Genomic DNA, 20,173 nt, shown 5'->3' with positions numbered 1-20,173 from the left:
AGTTCTGAGCACACCTCCAACATCCAGGTCTCCCCAGCCCCATATCCAAAATGTGTGATTCAGGAGAGTTCATGCCTTACATCCGTAAGGTCCTGAGTTTGATCCCTGGCAACACACAGACATACCTGTAACTATGTTGTGGATGTAGTTTGACCCCAGACATCCCATATGGTCCCACAACCCCTCCAGAGTGACTAAGCACAGAGCAAGAAGCCCTGAGCACAGCAGGATGGCCCCAACCACCACCTTCCCCACGCACACACACACACACAAAAACCCAGAAAAAAAAATCCGAGAAACACCTAGTTCCTGATGAAAACACAAAATGATATAGCAATCTTGGAAAAAGTTTAAAAGGCTTTTATGAATTTAAACTTACATTTCTCATGGAACACAGCATTCCCACTTTTATGTATTTAGAAATCATAAGTTTTGTGAGCCAAACCTGTATACGTGTTATGAACTTTACCGTATTGTGAAAAAAAGAAAACAAATAATTTGAACAGGTGGATAAAAAATACTATCACACAATGGAAAACTGGATACTGATTCAAGTAATACACTTTAAAGTGAAGTTGACCAAAAGAGCAAAACCATAAGACAAATCAGTGAGGGGCTTGAACAATAGTACAACAGGTAGGGCGTTTGCCTTGTGCACTGCAGCCAACCCAGGTTCAGAATCCCATATGGTCCCCTGAGCACCGCCAGGAGGAATTCCTGAGTGCAAAGCCAGGAGGTAATCCCTGTGCATTGCCGGGTGTGACCCAAAAAGGAAAAAAAAAAAAAAAAAAAAGATAAAAGCAAAGGGGGGGAAAAAAAATCAATGATTGCCCCCTGGCAGCAAAACTGTTCTCTAAAATACAGAGAGGAGACAGAACAACAGTACAATGGTGAGGGCGCCTACCTTGTATGTGGTTGACCTGGGTTCAATCCCAGCACCACATGTGGTCCTCTGAGCCCGCTAGGAATGACTCCTGAATGTAGAGCCAGAAGTAACCCCTGAGCACTGCCAGGTGTGCCCCCCACTCCCACCAAATACAAACAAAAATACAGTAAGAGAGATGAAGATATTACTCTAAGCATACTGAAAATCATAGAAACGTACACCACTGATTCCTATGCCTATCCACTGATAGCAGCTAGAAGTAGTATTAATGAGGAGTAACAAGGAACAGTGGTTCCTGAATACCTTTCTCTAATAAAAGTAATGACAGTTTCTTGAAAATATGGCTGATTCCACAATAAAGGGAGGAAATACACAAGATATCTGGCCAGTCATATGTAGTACAAAAAGGGTACATACTGAAGTCAACCAGAAAGCCAAAGTTTGAAAAAATGGAATAGATTTAGAATGTAACCCCAAAGAACAAAATAGCCATGATCCAGAATAAAGTATTCAATAACTTTTTTTATTTTTTTTTTTTTTTTTTGCTTTTTGGGTCACACCCAGCGATGCTCAGGGGTTACTCCTGGCTTTGCACTCAGGAACTACTCCTGGCGGTGCTTGGGGGACCATATGGGATGCCGGGGATCGAACCCGGGTCGGCCGCGTGCAAGGCAAACGCCCTACCCGCTGTGCTATCGCTCCGGCCCCTCAATAACTTTTTTTAAATATCCCCTAAAGATTCCAATTTATACATGCTGGAAGAAATAGAAATCACCATTAGATGAATATAATAATTAGTTGTTTCAGGTCAAGAGTCACTGATGGACACTAAACTTATTTAGTAAAACTTTTAGGAAAAACGGTATTTGCATCAATTTTTTTAACAATAGAAAATAACATTTATTGAGTGCATCATGAGGAGGAGGAAATTCACAGAAAGAGCTGTTTGAGACAGCAGTGGCACAGATAATGGACTTGGATGACAAATTAAAGTAACAAGAATTTATTTGCATGAATTCTTAAGTAGCTCTTCCAGGATAGTAATTAACTATTGTGGTGATTTTAACATATTTCCAGGGGCCAGGGCAATACTATAGGGGGTAGGGCGCCTGTCTTGGGTTCAATTCCTGGCATCTTAAATGGTCACCTGAACCCCAGTAGGAGTGACCCCAGAGCACAGAGCCAGGAGTAAGCCCTAAGCACAAAAGGCCCCCCAATCATCTTGTTTTCAAAACTGTTGAGCATAGGAATATCCTTCAAATGAAAAGTATGGAAAAAGGAACTAATAATTTTATAGAGAAGAAGCCTGACAGTCACTAAAATGAAGCTATTATGAGGGACTCAGTGGCAAAGAGGCTGTTCTGCAAGCATGAGATTGCTAGTTTGATACCTGGCACCAATCCACATGCTCCAAGTGCAGTCCCAGTAGCTTTGCTATTCGAGATGCGATGCCCGGTGCTGCAATCTCCAGCATACTGCAGTCAGGAGTGTGCAAGCACAAAGAATGTGTGACCCTTCAGTGAGCATCATAACTAGAGGATATGAGGGCAAGAGCCAGACAGTGCAAGAGGTGAGACACCTGCACAACTCACCATAACACAGAAGCTAAAGGCATCTTTATGAAGGCAATACCATAGCCCAAGCAAATGGAAGTTAAGATCAATAAATGGAATATCAACCTAAGAAACTTTTACACTGCAAAAGAAACAATAAAATACAAACACCACACTCTGGAAGAAAGTATTTGTCCATCATTCATTTGACTAAGGTTTAATATGCAAGGTACAGAAAATCACTTTACCAAAAAAAAAAAAAAATCCAATCACATTAAAAAAAAAAAGGGAAAAGAGGAATAGAAACTTCCTCAAAGAAATGCAAAGAAATACAAAAGGCAAAAAGCCAAATGAAAAAGTGCTCTGTATCACTAATCAGGAAAATGCAAATCCAAACGAGCTATCACTTCCCACCACAGAGACTGGCATTCATCAAAAAGAACAAAAACTACCAGTGTATGGATGGGGTAAGAAGGGGGCAGGGGAAGGGAACCTTCACTACCGATGGTCCAGTCTTTTTGGAAGACAGTATGAACATTCCTCAAAAAACTAGAAACTGAGCTTCTACATAATCCAGCTATCTCACTGCTAGGAATATACCCCAAGGTCTAAAAACAATGCAAAAAAGACATCTGTCCTCCTATGTTCTTGCAGCACTATTCACAATAGCCAAAATCTGGAAACAACTCAAGTACCCCCAACAAATGACTGGATAAAGAAGCTATGGTACAGACACACTATGGAATACAAGTCCACCGTAAGAAAAGATGAAGTCATGCAATTTACTACTTCATGGATGGATTTAGAGTATCAACGCTGAGTGAAATGAGTCAGAGGGGCACACACAGAATGATCTCACTCATACGAGGGATTAAAAAAAAAAACATGGTAGGAGAATATCTAATGCTGAAATAGAATTGAAGTGCAGCATGATTAGTAGGAAAGTTGCCACTGGGGGTGGAGAAGAGAGGACAGGTCAGGGAAGGAACAACTACGACAATGATAGAGGGAAGGGGTCACTCTAGATGATGCTGGGATGCTGAAAGGAGTTACACTGAGATGAATGCTAGCCTATCAGTAACAGTGTCTAAAAGAATAAGAAAAAAAAGCGGCGGGAGGAAGAAGCCTCTATGGCAGGCTGAGAACAGGAGGGAAATTGGGGACACCGAAAGAGGGAAGTGGACACAGCTGAAGAGAGTGGTGCTGGAACATTGTATGCCTGAATGTCAATTGTGAATAACTTTGTAATTCAAGGGTGAAAGGGTGATTCAAAAAAGAAAAAAAAAGTGAAAAGTGAAAAAAAAAAAAACAAAAAAAAAACCCCAAACCAAACAAACAAGGACTTTACCCTAGAAACCATGGGTTTGATCCCTGTGCACACCACAAGCACTGTAAGTAAAAATCTAAAACTATAAAATGTATTTTGTTCCTTTTTCCCTTTCTTTTTCTAAAAAAAAAGTTTCTGGGTCAAACCCAATGTGCTCAGGGGGCCATGTGCAGTGCAGGAGGTCAGCATGCAAGGCAAGTAACTTAACCCTTGTACGTACTATCTCTGTCCCATAAACCCGTAAGATTTATAGCAGCCCTACTCATAATCAACAAACGTGTAAACTATATGGCTAAACAAAATGAGGTCCACCCATGCAATAAAATGATACCAACATTTAGTATATACAACTTCAACAATCTTGAAAAAGTAAATTGTAGTAACCAAGAACAGAATAGATATTGCCAGAAAATCAAGAGTAAGATGAGAAATGTACTATAATTGTACTGTGTGCTGAAAGTTAAAAGAATCAATGTGTTAAATTTCATAGAACTGTATATCAAAAAAAGTATTTTTGGAGTGTGAGGTGTGAAGGTGATCAAACCTAGAGCCCTACAAACACAAAGTACGTGCTCTATACTTGAGCAACATACCTGTCCCATAAAACAGAATCAATTTCATTGCATATCAAGTTTGGAAGTATAAAGATCACACACATGCTACATCCTTACACTGGATTAATTAAAGTGATATAACACTAACAATTCAATGCCAGTAAATCTGGAATTCTTAAGAGGACAAAAAAAAATCACCAAACCAACACAAGAAATAAAAACCCTAAGTTGGGTCAGAAGGATAGCTCAACAAGCTGGAGTGCATGCTATGCACACAGGAAGCCCAGGTTCAATCTCTGGTATCTTACCATCCTATGAACACCTGAGCACAGTATACATAAATGCAATTCTGGTACTATCCCTGGCCCACGGCTGCCATGTAATAACCCCCCAAAACAAAAACCTCAACAGTCCTCTTTGCTTACCTCTTCATCTAGCACCTATGTTTTATTTTTAATAATTATTGTTAAAATATTTTGTATTTATTTCTTAAACTGATATAACAATGGTTCCTAACACTATAGGTTTCATGTGGACATTTATATCCGTATACACAAACTTGTCACCAAAAGCTTAGTTTTTAATCCATGATGGAATGTTTACACATTCATTTCTCTAGCTAAACAAAGCTCCAGGACAGAAAATAAATAGTGCATCTGTATCTGCAGTAATCTACCACAGAAGTGAAAACAGAGGATATGGCCCATAAATATTTATTGAAAGAATAATACTGTGACAAATGATGAATCAGACAAACGTTACAGTATTAAAAGTAATGAAAAGAGGACAGTGTTCTTTGGAGGACACAAATTATAGCACTGGAAATGGAGTTTATCAATGAGAACAGAGGTCGAGGAATCCATCTACATGTAGGCACATTTCTGGGGGAAAGAAAGTCTCTGACATTTACTATAAGTTCAGAGGAATCCGTAAATTGTAGAACTAAGAATTACAGTGAGCTAAGATGAAAATGTTTTAATTATTAATTTAAAAAAAACCCAAACTAATCATTTACACTAAAACAAGTTTCTCAAAGTATATCCAATTCATTCCTGGAAGACAATGTATCCTAGGCTTCAACTTATACTCCAGCATGAGATCAAAGCATAACAAATGAAAACAAATGTCAACCTCAGAAAAGATGCAGTGGCACCCAAGAGTCAGGTGAGAGTTTCACACAGAACTTTTTTCCACACTTCTGCATGGGGGGGAAAAAAAAAAAAAGAAAAGAAAAAAAAAGAAAGAAATCAACCTTCTCCCCAAGTCCAACCTTAAAATTGTGGGGCTGGAGAGATAGCACAGCGGGTAGGGCGTTTGCCTTGCACGCGGCCGACCCGGGTTCAAATCCCAGCATCCCATATGGTCCCCTGAGCACAGCTAGGGGTAATTCCTGAGTGCAGAGCCAGGAGTAACCCCAGGTTACATCGCCAGGTGTGACCCAAAAAGCAAAAAAAAAAAATGTTTATTCTACATGTTAAAGTCTACCTTGATGGGCTGGAGTAGATAGAGCACTCACCTCGTATGCGGCTGAACCAGGTTAGATCCATGGTACCCTGCATGGTTCCCTGAGCCCCCCACACCAGGAGTGATCCAGACACCAAAAAATTTCTTAAATTATTTCTTGAATTGTATGTAGAATTATGTAGTATATAATAATATGGCTGAGATAATTTTAAATTTAATAATGATCTTTTCTAAACAAAACCATGATTAATTTTTAAACATAAAAAACAAACATTTAAATGAAAATACCATTTGTATGGCACAACTGATCAAGAGTGTTTTAGCCCTGGGCTGGGGCAATAGCACGGTGGGTAGGGCGTTTGCCTTGCACGCGACAGACCTGGGTTCAATTCCCAGCATCCCATACGGTCCCCTGAGCACCGCCAGGAGTAATTCCTGAGTGCAGAGTCAGGAGTAACCCCTGTGCATCCCCGGGTCTGAGCCAAAAAGCAAAAAAAAGTGTTTTAGCCCTGAGGTTGAGCAGTAATACAGCGGGTAGGGCATTATTTGCTCTGCACACAGCAGACCCAGGTTTGATACCCAGCATCCCATATGCTCCCTAAGCACCACCAGAAGTAATTTCTGAGTACAGAGCCAGGAGTAAGTCCTGAGTAAGCTCTGAGCACTGCCAGACATGACCCCTCCTGCCCTCCTCCCACCTCCCCAGCCAAATAAGTGTTTAAGACCTAAGATCACTAGTAGAGATTATTTATTTGTTTATTTTTGCCTTTTTTTCACTGCCAGACATGACCCCTCCTGCCCTCCTCCCACCTCTCCAGCCAAAGAAGTGTTTAAGACCTAAGATCACTAGTAGAGATTATTTATTTGTTTATTTTTGCCTTCACACCCAGCTATGCTCAGGGGTTACTCCTGACTCTGCACTCAGTAATTACTCCTGGTGGTGCTGGGGGACCATATGGGATGCTCAAACCTGGGTCGGCCGCATGCCAAGGCAAACACCCTACCTGCTGTGCTACTGCTCCAGTCCCATCTTTCTCAATTTTTAAATATAGTCCAGATATACCATGAATAGAGAACCATTTCCTCTGAGAAACTATCTGGAGGTAACTGGCTAGTACACATTAAAAAAAAACAGAAAAGGAAACAACACAAACTATGGGGGGGCAGAGTGACAGAACAGTGGGTAGGGCACTTGCCTTGCACATGGCCGACCCAGATTCAATCCCTGGCATCCCATATGGTCGCCCAAGCACTGCCAGGAATAATTTCCTGAGTGCAGAGCCAGGAGTAACCCCTAAGCATTGTTGGGTGTGACCCAAAAAGCAAAGACAAACAAATAAAAAAAACCCACAAACTAACCTCAACTATGAAGAGCTAAGCCAAAGGAAAACAGGATAGTGGCCCAAGGTGATTTGCACACAGGATTTCCAAGTGTGTTCTCTAGTACCAACTGCCCCGCCCAGTACACTGGTGCCAGTACACCCAGTACACTGGTTTCCGCCCCCATCCCTTACCAGCACTGCTAAGGTGCTTCAGAGGCACCTTTGGAGGCCCCCAGCACCACCAGGCTGAGCAGCACTGCATCACCAGGAGCGGTCTCCAGGCCCCTGAGCACTGCTTGAGAGCACCCATTTAAAAAATAATAATGGTAAAAATTACTAAGAGTTACCTTTCCTTCTTTACCTTATAATTCTTCTTTTTTTACCCTTATAATTTTTTAAGGTGGCCTACTCTCTATTATATAATAGTTTTATTTTGTAAGCAAAAATTGGGACCCCTGTATGAATTTAATTCCCCTCTTTTAAGTAAAAAAAAAAAAAAATGAACCTGTGGATGAAACAATAGTAGAGCATGTAGAGTGTTTGCCCTGTACACGGCCAACTCAGGTTTGTGATCCTTAGCATCCCATACGATCCCCCTGAACTCGCCAGGAGTGACCCCTTAGTGCAGAGTCAGGAGTAAGCTCTGAGCACTGCTTGCGTGGATCCAAGACAAAAAATGAATAAAAGAATCACTGTTACATAAATGGGACACCTTCCAATGAAGTTAAGAAAACATAAGCCATTTGATTTGCACAAGCACTTAACAGATTTTAAACTATCTCAAACAAAATTAAATTTGAAGTTCATATGGTTTCCAATAGTTCAGAATACTGGGCAAAATAAAGCCATAACCTGAAACATTTTATCTCTACCACAATCATCAAGAATCAAGACAGGAAGCTGTCAAGTGATACCTACAATAATAAAATGTAACAAAACACTTATGTATGTAATTACTACAACCATTTGAATGCTTCTATTTGTTTTGGTGTCACACTAGGAAGTGCCGGTGGGGTGGTTGCTTTTGTAAGTGATAAGGGGACCATGTTGTAGAAGGGATTAAACCCTAGGTCTCTTGCATGCCAAATATGTGCTTGGCACACTGAGTTCTCTCTTCTGCCCCTCATTTGAATGCTGCTTATAAACCAGGTATCATATGAGATCTATATCCAAGTCTACTTCTGATTCAAAACAGTAGGTTGGGGCCAGGGTGATAGGCTGCTTCAGTGGTTCCCTGAGCTATGCCAGGAGTAATGCAGAGCCAGGAGTAACCCTTGAGCCCTGCTGGGTGTGGCACAAAAAACAAAAACAAAACAACCAAGCAAACAAAAGACCTACATAGGATATTTTCATTAATTCAACGTTATTTTCCTTACTCAGCAAATTAAGCAGCCCCCCCATAAACACTATAATAAAAGATGTTTTAAACTTGAAAGCAAGATGAAGAATGAGTTTCAACAATCTGAAAACCTTATTCTTCTGAATGCCCTCTACCCAAAAATCAAGTCTTAAAGATGGAAGAGGGCCACTGATGTTAACTAAGTCTTGCATAGACAAGGTCCTGGGTTCAATACCAAGAAAAAGAAATACAGCTTAATCAATGGCTGAATAAATAGCAATATTCCTATATTAAAAAAAAAGAGAAAGAGAGAAAGATGTTAATCTCAGATGAAGTTTGCATTTTCTTAGTTTTAGGTTTTATTTTAACTTATCCTTGGAAAAATCTGAGTAAATTAAAAAAAATAAATAAAGAAAAAGAAACAAAAGTAACACAAGGCAGATGGGTTATATGATTTCTACTTGATGTTATAAATATACAGAACACTTTAACAACCTTAAAGAGTAGATAAACAAAGCTGCCCATTCCGCTTAAGGAGTATAATAATACAGAAGAGACATTCCTTAGGATAATACAGGCTTTTTAAGGCGCTTGTCTAGCACCTCACCGACAGTGAACCCCAAGCAATACAGAAGGTCCTCTAAGAACCAAACCTATAGAAACACTCCTTGAATATTGTTGTATGTGGTCCAATTGCCCAGCTTCCCACCCCCAATATGCATGCTTTGGGTCAAAAAGCCATCTTCCCTCCACCCCCTTCCAGTACCACTAGGAATGTAAAAAAAACAAAACCAAAGCAAGCAAGTGGATTCCTGAGAGGACAGATATGCTGTAACTGCTGGAAAAGTTTTACTCCAAACAAATCCCTAACACATACACTAATAATTGTCAAAGTTATGATCGAAGATCCATGGATGTAAGACTTCTAATCCAGGATCACATGTATATAGTTGAGCAAACCTCGAGAACTTTCCCCCAGATAGATGGGAAGATTCACTTCACTATCTAGATTCACTACACGTAGATAATGTATTCTGGCAATATACACAGTACACTGTAACCAAAGCAATCTACACTGGGCGGTGGTATATACAACTCTTAAACAGCAGCAGTACCTCACGCACCCACAGGCTACATCAGAAACAGAAGCCAAGTCAAAAGGTTTCATTAGAAAATAAGAGCGAGGGGCTGGAGTAATAGCACAGTGGGTAGGGTGTTTGCCTTGCACTCGGCCAACCCGGGTTCGATTCCCAGCATCCCATATGGTCCCCTGAGCACCGCCAGGGGTAATTCCTAAGTGTAGAGCCAGGAATAACCCCTGTGCGTTACCGGGTGTGACCCAAAAAGAAAAAAAAGGAAAGAAAATAAGAGCCAGTGGAAGCAGAAAAGGAAATAAAGAGTAACAGAATTGGCAATAAACACACCAAAACATTGTTGTGACTAATGAGAAAGAGAACCAAGGAATTAGTAGGAATTTAGTATTTTATAATTATCTCCTTTAATCCATACAGCAACCCTGAGATAACATAATCTGGTATATTTATCTGCCAAGAAACCCGAGGTGCAAGCTCAACAGATGCAACTATCCTCATTTTACAGATGAAGAAAGTAAAGGTTAACAAACTGCCCAAGCCAGTTGTTATCCCAGTTAATGAGATGACAAAACCACTTTTAAGAGACATCTGTTGAGAAACCTTCCCCAAACTTTGTCTATTGCACTTCAAAGCTGAATTTTTCCCAAGCATTATGCTCTGCCACCTCCTTCTGCTCCTCAGCAATCTCATGGATTTCACTAAGAATTAAAAGTTCCAGGCTGGAGAGAGATGAAAGGGCTAGTGTGTATGCTCTGCATGAGGGATGAGGAGGCATGCCCAACAATCTCTAGCACTGCAAGGTCCTCAAGCACCACTGGGTGTGCCCATCAAAATAGAATAAACTTAAGTGGTAGAGCGTATGTCTTGGTATGTGAAGTCTGGAGTTAACTCCCTCTTAACCTGTCACCTCCCCGCCCCCAATTTCTACAGTTCTTTCAGAGAAACTGTACCTAGCCATACCTAAGGTCAAGAAAATTTTTCATAAAGAAACAACTCAGTTTACTTAGTTGTGGAATGATATATGTTACTATCAAATGCCAATTCTAAGGTTTAGGTCAGGGAAACTGGGCAAGTCTTAGCACAGTACACTACTACAACTAAAAAGAAGCAGACATTGATGGTCTATTAAATTAGTAACCTCTTTATAAAATTGATAGCTCATTATAAAATGGTTATAAAACTGATAGCTCATAAAAGCTCATTTGTATTTCTGATATGATTCAATTTTTAGGAAAACACACATTGCTCTCCCTCTACCAAACCGATGGCATTCTTCTTTCTTTTGGTTTTGCGGCCACACCCAGAGACAGTAGCAGACCATGTGGGATACCAGGGATTGAAGCCAGGTTGACGGTGTACAAGACAAGAACCCTACCAGCTGTACTATCTCTCCAGCCCAAACAGATGGCTTTCTTAAAACTTAAAGAACATTAATGAAGTAGCTAAATTGAGAAACATCCAATAACACATTAGCCATAGCTTCAGAAAAATTTCAAGCATTTGCTTTTCCAAGCGAAATGTTTCAGCTAAGAAACAAGCAAAAAAGAACAACAAAACCCCAGAAAAGTCCATAAAACCAGAAAGCATAAGAAAAAAATATATACAAGTGGAGAAATAGTACATAAAAGTCAAGGTGTCCACCTTCCATCTGCCAACCCTAGTTCAAATCCCTAGCCCATATTTCATTCCCTAAACACCACCAGGGTTTACTCCTGAGCAGAGCCTGAAATACCCCTGAGCACCACTGCCTGTGCTCAAACCCTGCCCCCCGGCCCAAATAATAAAATGATTACTTAAAAGGGTGCAGAAGAAAAATATAAAGGTATTTAAGATGTGATACACAGGGCCAGTCTGACAATACAGAGGGTAGGATTCTTGCCTTGCACACATCTGAGCTGGGTTCTACTCCTAGCACCCCACTTAGTCCCAAAGCTCACCAGGAATGATACCTGAGCGCCACTGGGTGTAGCCCAAAACCCTCCCAAAGTGATGTTATGCCAAGACCGAGGAGACAGCTTAAGTGGTAGAACACATGCTTACCATGTTGTGAGGCTTCGACGCTAGCACATGGTTCCCAAGCACCCAACCATTAGACTTACACCACCAGGCCAAGCATCTTGGGAAGGGGCCCACAAAATTAACTTCTTAAAAAGTGACACCAAGAATCATAAAAGATTTTCCGAGTTTTACCCTGGTGTTTATCCTAAAACCTTTACTTCAGATAACACATTATTTTTAAATGCAAAAAAAAAAAAAATCAACACTTTAAAAAAAAGCTTGCCCACCATAGTAACTGTTGCTACGTAGGTTTTTTTTTTTGAAAGTCTAAGACTAAAAAACAGAATGCATAGCAATCAGTAAAATGCCACTTCTAGCATGGCACTGTGAATTATTTCACCTTAAGCTTAAAATGTGAGGATAAAGGAAATAAAGGGCATCTGGACAATGACTAGGGCTAATATCTACCCTGGGAGCACACCAATATTTAAGAAAAACTACCAATTTTCTATAACCTGATATAAAAATATCTTCTGAAAAACTAGGTGGCCTAGATTTCTATCCATTAGAAATCCATTTCCATACGAAATAACTAAGTGATATACTATTTTTGAAAATATTCTAGGAGTTCAAAGAAATTTAGGAAGATGAATATACTAACACTCTTGTGAAACAAACTTGGCCCAGATCACCTAATAGTGACTGACGAAGGATCAAATCATTTCTCATTTTAAATCAAGTATCATAATCATTATTATTACTAAAACCCTTATTTATCCTAATGCCAAACTCTCAGTTCTTAGTATCTAACTTGTACACATTGTACTGAAACATTTAGGCAAAAGTTGTAATACAGCAGTCAAAACAGTTCCCTTAAATGTTAGCACAGTTAACATGTTTGGGGGTACTTCTGTGCACTGTGCTGTTATAAGCTTATCTCAACTTATAACACAAAAAGATGAGTAGTAAAGAATCTATGCATAGTAAAATCTAGAAAGGGCAAGATGATGGTGCCAGCAAAGTGACGGTGCCATTCAAAAATTCTAAGTCTCCATCTCCTAGACCAAGATTCCAGGAGAGCATTATGATGGGATGCTTAGTTGGGTCGTGTAACTCGTGCTTAGTCATGGCATTCAGACATCTGGTGGTAGTATTCAAACATTCAACCTTCATGCTTGCCAGGGACCGAACTCTCTGAAGTGCTCATAGTCTTGTAGTGCTCTCTGGGGATCTCACACATAACTGATTGCAATACAGTCAGCAGTCATTTGCTTTGGAGCTGGGGCTCCTGCTCAAGTGTTTAATCACTGGAGATTGGATTTGCAACCAGGCACTTTAGCCACTGAGCCATCTCCTGGCCCCTCAAGTTAGGACTTCCAGTAGTTTAGTTCAATTTCCTTTACCCCAAACCCAAAAGTGAAAGATTATTTAATTTTGTAAACTTTATTTCTATTGCATTGGTAACCAACTCAAAACGGAACTCTCACTTTTGCCATTCTCTAAAAATTCTTTAACTAAAGCTGATTCAGAGCGGTTGGGCTGATAAATCTCTTAAAATTGAGAATCTAACAATAGGATATTTATTAAGAACAAATACTAGTCTAATTTAAAATTCTAATTGAGGGGGCTGGAGAGATAGCACAGCGGGTAGGGCGTTTGCCTTGCACGCGGCCGACCCGGGTTCAAATCCCAGCATCCCATATGGTCCCCTGAGCATGGCCAGGGGTAATTCCTGAGTGCAGAGCCAGGGTAACCCCTGTGCATCGCCAGGTGTGACCCAAAAAGCAAAATAAATAAATAAATAAATAAAATTAAAAAAAATTAAAAAAAAAATAAAATAAAATTCTAATTGAAAGTTAGAATTCTGTTCTGCATTTACAACTCCCAAACATGCCTTTTAACTTTAAATGACAATGGAAAAAAAAAGATCTTAACTTCTGAGTTGGGGTGGAGTGGGAGTCATGAAAGAACAGACCAGACAATCACCCATCACCACTATATACGGATGGTTATCATTCTTAAAAATGTACCAGTCACTTCAGCTGTTTAAAAAAAATGGAGTCTTTAGAAGGCTGTGATATAATGGCATTGCTTTATTCTGCCAAAAATATTAAAGAACTCATGCAATTTAAGTAGGCTGTTTGTCACAAACATGAAGTATCACTGATTTATAAAAACCCTACCAAAATGACTCAAGAGCTTTGAAATCTACATTTTACTGGTTATCATCCTCTTCAAGTATCTTTTTAGGCCACACCTAGCTGTGTGTAGGGCCTGCTCCTAGCACCTGCACTCAGGGATGGCTCCTGAGTAATGCTGGAGAACCATGGAGGTCAGGGATTGAACCCAGGCATGCAAGGAAAGTGCCTTACTTAATATATTAGTATACTACTATCTCCTCTGACCCCCAATTTATCTGAACTCCACATCTAAGGACCACTGGAAATTTTAAACACCAAGAAAGGGATCACTCAACATCATTGTTCCATGAAGTCTTCTAGGACCAAATCATTTTATGGTATGTTCCTTGCTGCCTTTGTTTTCTAGAAAATAATTCCTAAGACCTCCCTCCCTCCCTCCCTCCCTCCCTCCCTCTTTTTGGGTCATGCCCAGCGATGCTCAGGGTTGTGAAGCGGGATGGAACCGTGTCGGGATGGAATCCGGGTCAGCCACGTGCAGAGCAAACACCCTACCCGCTGTACTATCACTCTGGCCCCCACAATTCTTAGGATGAACAAGGGACCAGGAACAAAGCTAAGCAGTAGAGTACTCACCTTGCATGTGTGAGACATTGGGTTCAATAAATCTCCAGCACGGCAAAAGATTTTAAAAATTAAATAAATAAATAAACTAACCCTTCTGTTTTAGTTTTTGGGTGACACCCAGCTGTGCTTGGGCCTACTTCTGGCAGGCTCAGGAGACCATACGTGGTGCCGACTGAACTCAGGTCAGCTATCTGCAAGACAAGCACTTTACTGGCTCACTGTACTATGGCTCCAACCCCCTTCTACTTGTTTTCTATTGTTGCTACAATAAATTACTGAAAATAAACAACCTGAGAATTTATTATCTCAAGTTTCTACAGGCCAGAAATTTAGAGAGGCTGGGCTGGTCATCTTAGGTAAGCAAGGCCCCAAATCAAGGTTTCTCTAGAACCACGTTCCCTGCTGGAGATTTGGGGACAATCTACTTTTAAGCCTGTTCAGACTGTTAGTCTCATTTAGATACTTGTAGACGTAGGACTGAGGTCCCCATTTCACTGATTAAAACTAAAGCTTCCAGCATTCCTTCTTATGCCTTCCATGTGGTCCCCTCCAATAATGGCTGGTTGAATCCCTCTCATTCTTCATCATTATGATTTCTGCTTCATCTTTAGAAAAGAAAGCAGAGAAAACTTTCTGCCTTTAAGGGATATGTGACTGGACACATTCAACAAATCCAGATTACCTCCCTCTCAGTAATACTGAATTATATATACAAAATACTCTGTCACATAATGCTAACATATTCAGAATCCAAGAATACAGGCATCCTGGGGAATGTCATCTAACTGCCAGAGTCCACCTTCTGACCTTTTACGCGCGCGCACACGCTAAGGTCTCTTCCAATCATGGTCATCAAAGTCCAAAAATCTCAATTGAGGGGCTGGAGCAATAGCACAGTAGGTAGGGCATTCACCTTGCACACAGCTGACCCAGGTTTGATTTCCAGCATCCCATATGGTCCCCCAAGCACCACCAGGAGTAATTCCTGAGTGCAGAGCCAGGAGTAACCCCTCAGCATCACCGAGTGTGACCCCAAAAGTAAAATAAATAAATCTATCTCAATTGAATTTCATCAAAAACCAAAATTTGGGGTGTGAACAATAGTACAGTGGGTAGGGCACTTGCCTTGCATGCAGCTGACCTAGGTTCAATCCTTGGCACCATATGGTCCTTTGAGACCTGCCAGGAGTGATTCCTGGGCACTGTCAGGTATGGCCCAAAAGATAACAAAAAAATGAAAGTCTCAAAACTGTGCCAGGGAGATAGTTCAGATGGCTACGCACATACTTAGCACATGTGAGGTTCAGTTTGATCCCCGACACCAAGACTTGTGGCCCCTTTAGTACTGATGGTGTAGACTCAAACTAAAACAAAAACAAGAGAGAGCTAAAGGTTTGGGGAGATGGCTCAAAAGGCTGGAGAATACATGTCTGGCTAATCTGGGTTCAATCCTAGCACCACTTGGTTCCTGGAGCACCCAAAAGCAAGAAGAATTAAGTTCTAAATCTCATCATCTAAATTGGATGAGGATGCAACCCTAAGGCACATTTAAGTACAACTCCTGGAGGATAATTCTTAAGAAACGAAACATCCCAAGTAATCAGCTTTCAGCCTACACAGGTGGTACTGATAAACACAGGGAAACGTGAAAAACATTCCACTTCAGAGGGGAAATAGCAGATCCAATGGCCCAAAGTGGTTTTAAAATCTGAGCAAACTCCATTCCACTTCAAAGTCATCAAAAAATTTTGGCTTTCAGAGTTCCACCCCTCTGGACTCTTGGCTCCACCCCGAGTTCCCTTCTTTTATTGAAAATAGCAAGCATGTCACATCTGAATAGTTTCACCAGCCTTTTTCCTGCCAGTAGAATTTGGGAGATTCAAAAGACTTCAAGGAGGCTGGAGCGACAGTACAGCGGGTAGGGCATTTGCCTTGCACGCAACTGACCCCTGTTCAATCCCCAGTAACTAAGCACTGCCAGGAGTAATTCCTGAGTGAAGAGTCAGGAGTAACGTAACACTTGAGCATCACTGGGTGTGCCCCCCCCAAAAAAAGGGGGCTTCAAGTTCAATTGGCATTGTCTGCTAATATAAAATCCTCAAGAATCTAGTGGGTTTTACAGTAATTTCACAGCGGTTGACTGTAAACACATCTACAAATTAGTCTGCACCATTAACACTTTGGAAATCTTCACCAAAATATCCAAATTCAACAACTAAGCTCTACCACAGTATACAATTCTAAGCTTGTTTGCCATCATATGCAAGAGATCCACTCTCCATCTCCACTTAATTCTTCACTTCATCTGTCTCATCAGCAGTCAACACCCATACTTCTGACGACCTGGTTGAAACCTTTTCTTTCAAGCGCATTCATTTGACCATCACCCCCATTTTTAATTAACAGTGCTCTAGACTCATAGTATCAAAATCTACACTTACGATTCTACTCCTGCCATAACATATTATGCCATAATGCTGGATTAAAGCAATTCTTAGTGTTTGTCGGGTGGAGGTTGAGCGGGCTTGTCTTAGGTTTTCTGTTTAGGTCTCACCAGATCAAAAATCAAGGTATGTTTTTGCAAAAAAACAGCCTAAGAATCCACTCCAAGCTCAGTCTGATCCTTGGCTAAATTGGGTTCCTTGTGGTAAGAATGAGGCCGCTATTTCCTTGCAGGCTTGTCAAGCAGGCCTGGTTTTTGCAATTAGGGGTTGTTGGAATACTTTCTCATTTTTCCATGTAACCCCTCCCACCCCCCAGCAATGGCTCCAAGTGATACTCATCTCTGGTTTCCTCTTCTACCTCATCTCTCTTGACTCAGCTGAAGAAAGTACTTTCTTTTAAGGGCTCATGTGATTTCACTGGGCCTACCCACACAATTCAGGATAATCTTCCTATTTTAAGATTCTTAACCCTAGTTACATCTGCCAAGTCCTTTTTACCATTTTAGATTCTGGATTAGCACACAGACATCTTTGTGGGAATCATTCTGCCTACTATGTACGGCTTAAAAGTCAGTTCCCAAAGAGAATTTCCCCCCTTTTCAAGGGTGTGTGAAGACGCATACAGAGAGAGAATAGTGCATGGACTCAACCATGGAGAGGGTGGTGGTAAGTGAGAGGGCAACGAAAAGTAGACAGTGCAATGTTCCTGCTCCCAGACAGTAGCCCGGTTCCCCCATCCCTCAGAAGTGCTCCCACTGCTGCTCCCCTTGAACCTGAGCACGAGAAAAAAAAAAAAAAAAAAAACCAAGCAAGGCTGGACGCTTTCAGGCCAAGTCCTGGCCCAAAAAGTGACCCGATTTGGTGATTCCTTGGATACACCAATCTAAGCAAACCGCTAATCTTTCCCTTCTTCCAAGTCCTATGCGGGCACTACCTTGACAGCAAACCAAAGTCAAGTATTTCAAAGTCACGAGAGGACGAACCTACCCAGGTACGACGACCAGAGGCAAACTCTGGAAAGAGGGGCACGAAGGCAAAACAAACATCGCCCCCCAGGTTATCTGCTCAAGTGCCCCCCACCCCAAGCCCGCCATGACTACGGATGACCAAAGAAAAGGCTGCGACGACTGTCTTGAAGTGTCCCCGACGGTCAGATTCTCGGCCAGAACTTTTACCTGGGGTGGGGGGACCACCCCAACCTCCCCCACCAAACACGTGCCTTCGACAGTTTCTGGAGATTCAGACCGACCAGGCACTTACTAGGAGCACGGCCGACGAGTTCGACTACTCGTCACAAAGGCTCCTACACTCGGTCTAAACTCGGGGGGTCGGGAGCACCAGCGACAGTGGCGCGGACCGCGAGTCCCGGGGGCGGCCGGGTCCCTTACCGAGGATCCGTCCCGTTCTCCCGGGATGGAACGCGGGCGCCAACGCCTACAACCCCCCGTGTCCGCGTCTCTCCCGCGCGCCCCCGGCCCTCACCCCCCGGACGGGCCCGCCGCCCCCCGCACCGCCCCGCCGCAACTTCCGATCCCGAGACCCCGCGTGTCGTCCACCCCCCCCCAAATAAAACCCCCAAACCGCCGCCACCCCACAGCCTTGCCCAGGGCCAGGAAAAAAGAGGTCCAGAGCCGCGCCGACCGACGGGGAAAACCGCCACCGAGTCCGCTCCGAAAGGTCACCCACTAACACTGGCACACTTGGCCCCGCCGTTCACCCCGCGTGACCGCTTCCCCTCCGCACTCTCCGGGGTCCCCGACTTAGCCACCGACTCCAAACCCACTCCGCGCGCCCGCCGACCCCCCTCGGCCACTCCGTCCGGGGTGCTCCCTCCACCGGGCGCACCAGCCTGCAGGTGCGAAGCCCGCCTCACCCCGAGGACACCTGGGCAGACCCCCGCGCCCACGCTCCGCACGAGGGGTTCCCCCCCTGCCGACCCAGAAGTCACCAATCCCCGGAGCACCCTCCCACCTCCCCCAGCACCCCCGGGCGGCCCCACCCCTCAGCTCCCTTCCCCCAATGGAGACCCCCCAACCCCCGTCTCCAAGTTGTCCCCTAGTCCCCGCCCCACTTCAGCTTTTCCCCTCACAATACGCGCAAGTCGCGCAGGCCGCCTCCCATCCTCCCAGCACCCCGTCCCCAAGCTTCTCCCCGCCCTGGGGGATCGCCCTGGGGCCTCCCCGATAGGCTGCAGGGACCTCGCTGGTGTGTGTGGGGTGGTAAGGGGGGGTGGTGCAGGGGCAGGCGACGGGCCGTGGAGGAGTCAGCTTGGAAGCGAAAGGGGCGGCCGCATCCCGCCGTCCCATCCGGGACCCACTCGTACCCGCCCCAACCACCTGGCCTGGCGGCTCCGACGGTACCTGTGGTGGCAGCGGCAGCGGCGGTGGCCGCTCTCCCCTCTCCTCACACAGACAATATGGCGGCGACGGAGGAGGAGACACACCGCTCGGCCGCCAGCCGCAGGAACCAGAGCGAGGCTGCGGCCGCCGCTGCCGGAAGCGGAAACCCCCTCCGACCTGAAGGCGGGGCAAAACCGCTTCCCACTCCGCCCCTCGCGGACTCTCGCAGAGGGCCGCCATACTGGGCTGTTCTATCGTAACTTGGGGGGGAGTTCAGTCACGGAACTTAGCCGCGAAACGGAAGGCGTTCGTCACGAAAAGCACAATTAATAGACTTTCCACAATCAGGTGCATTTTACCTCACTTCCTGTATGAGCTTCTTTAAAGAGAGGACACGGATCTCCCGCCAAGTATCCTAGTGGTTTGATCCAAAGCCAAGATGGCGGTCCCTAAGTTTCCCGCACTTCTCCCAGCTGGCGAATCCCACCCATCCTTACGCGGCCTCGCCTTTCTCGGAAGAACGCATGCGCGACCTGCAGAGCAGCAGCGCGAGGCATTGTGGGAGTTGAAGTCTCCTGCGCGGATCCTTCAGGCCAGGGTTAGGGGTTCTAGAGGCACATTTTTTACCCTCTGCTTAAACTTGGGAGTTCCGGACAAGCGACTGAAAGTTGCGGAAAAGAAGTGGTGTAGCTCAGTAGTCGAGGAAGTGACGTCACTAATTCTCTAGAGATTGAAAGCCCTGCTGCTTACAACAGTGCTGGTGCTGGGTCCCAGAATAAAGCTTGTTCTCCTTTTCAGGATGTTCGTCCCCGCTTTCACGTACGAACTGTCCAGACCAACCTCGGGGTCCTTTCTACCTCAATCTGCTGATTGGGGCTTTGAGAAATACTTTGAGACTCTCCCTTGCTCAACCAAGGTAGCCCGCGCTCTGTTCTTGTCATCTAAGTTCAATGCAATTTGGACAGATTCCCACCTGCCCTCTAATCTTCTATTCTGTTCCTCCACCCCGCTCAAATTCTTGATACTTACCCATTGGAATAGCTATTCCTGGAACTGAGCTACGTTACCTCCCTCCCATTACCTGTTGG

The 20,173-nt window shown here is 43.5% G+C and overlaps 1 protein-coding gene across 1 annotated transcript in view; it reads right to left on the bottom strand.

The window, feature by feature from the left end:
- Nucleotides 1-19,245, bottom strand: part of CSNK2A1 (casein kinase 2 alpha 1) — a 51,229-nt gene extending 31,984 nt beyond the window's left edge. Inside the window, 1 exon segment of the mRNA XM_004612599.2 lies at nucleotides 19,107-19,245. The gene's annotated coding sequence lies outside the window, so the exon portion shown is untranslated.
- Between the last annotated feature and the right edge of the window lie 928 nt (nucleotides 19,246-20,173).

Source organism: Sorex araneus, chromosome 5, assembly GCF_027595985.1.
Source record: "Sorex araneus isolate mSorAra2 chromosome 5, mSorAra2.pri, whole genome shotgun sequence".
Taxonomy (NCBI): Eukaryota; Metazoa; Chordata; class Mammalia; order Eulipotyphla; family Soricidae; genus Sorex; species Sorex araneus.
This window is presented reverse-complemented; position numbering and strand designations above follow the sequence as displayed.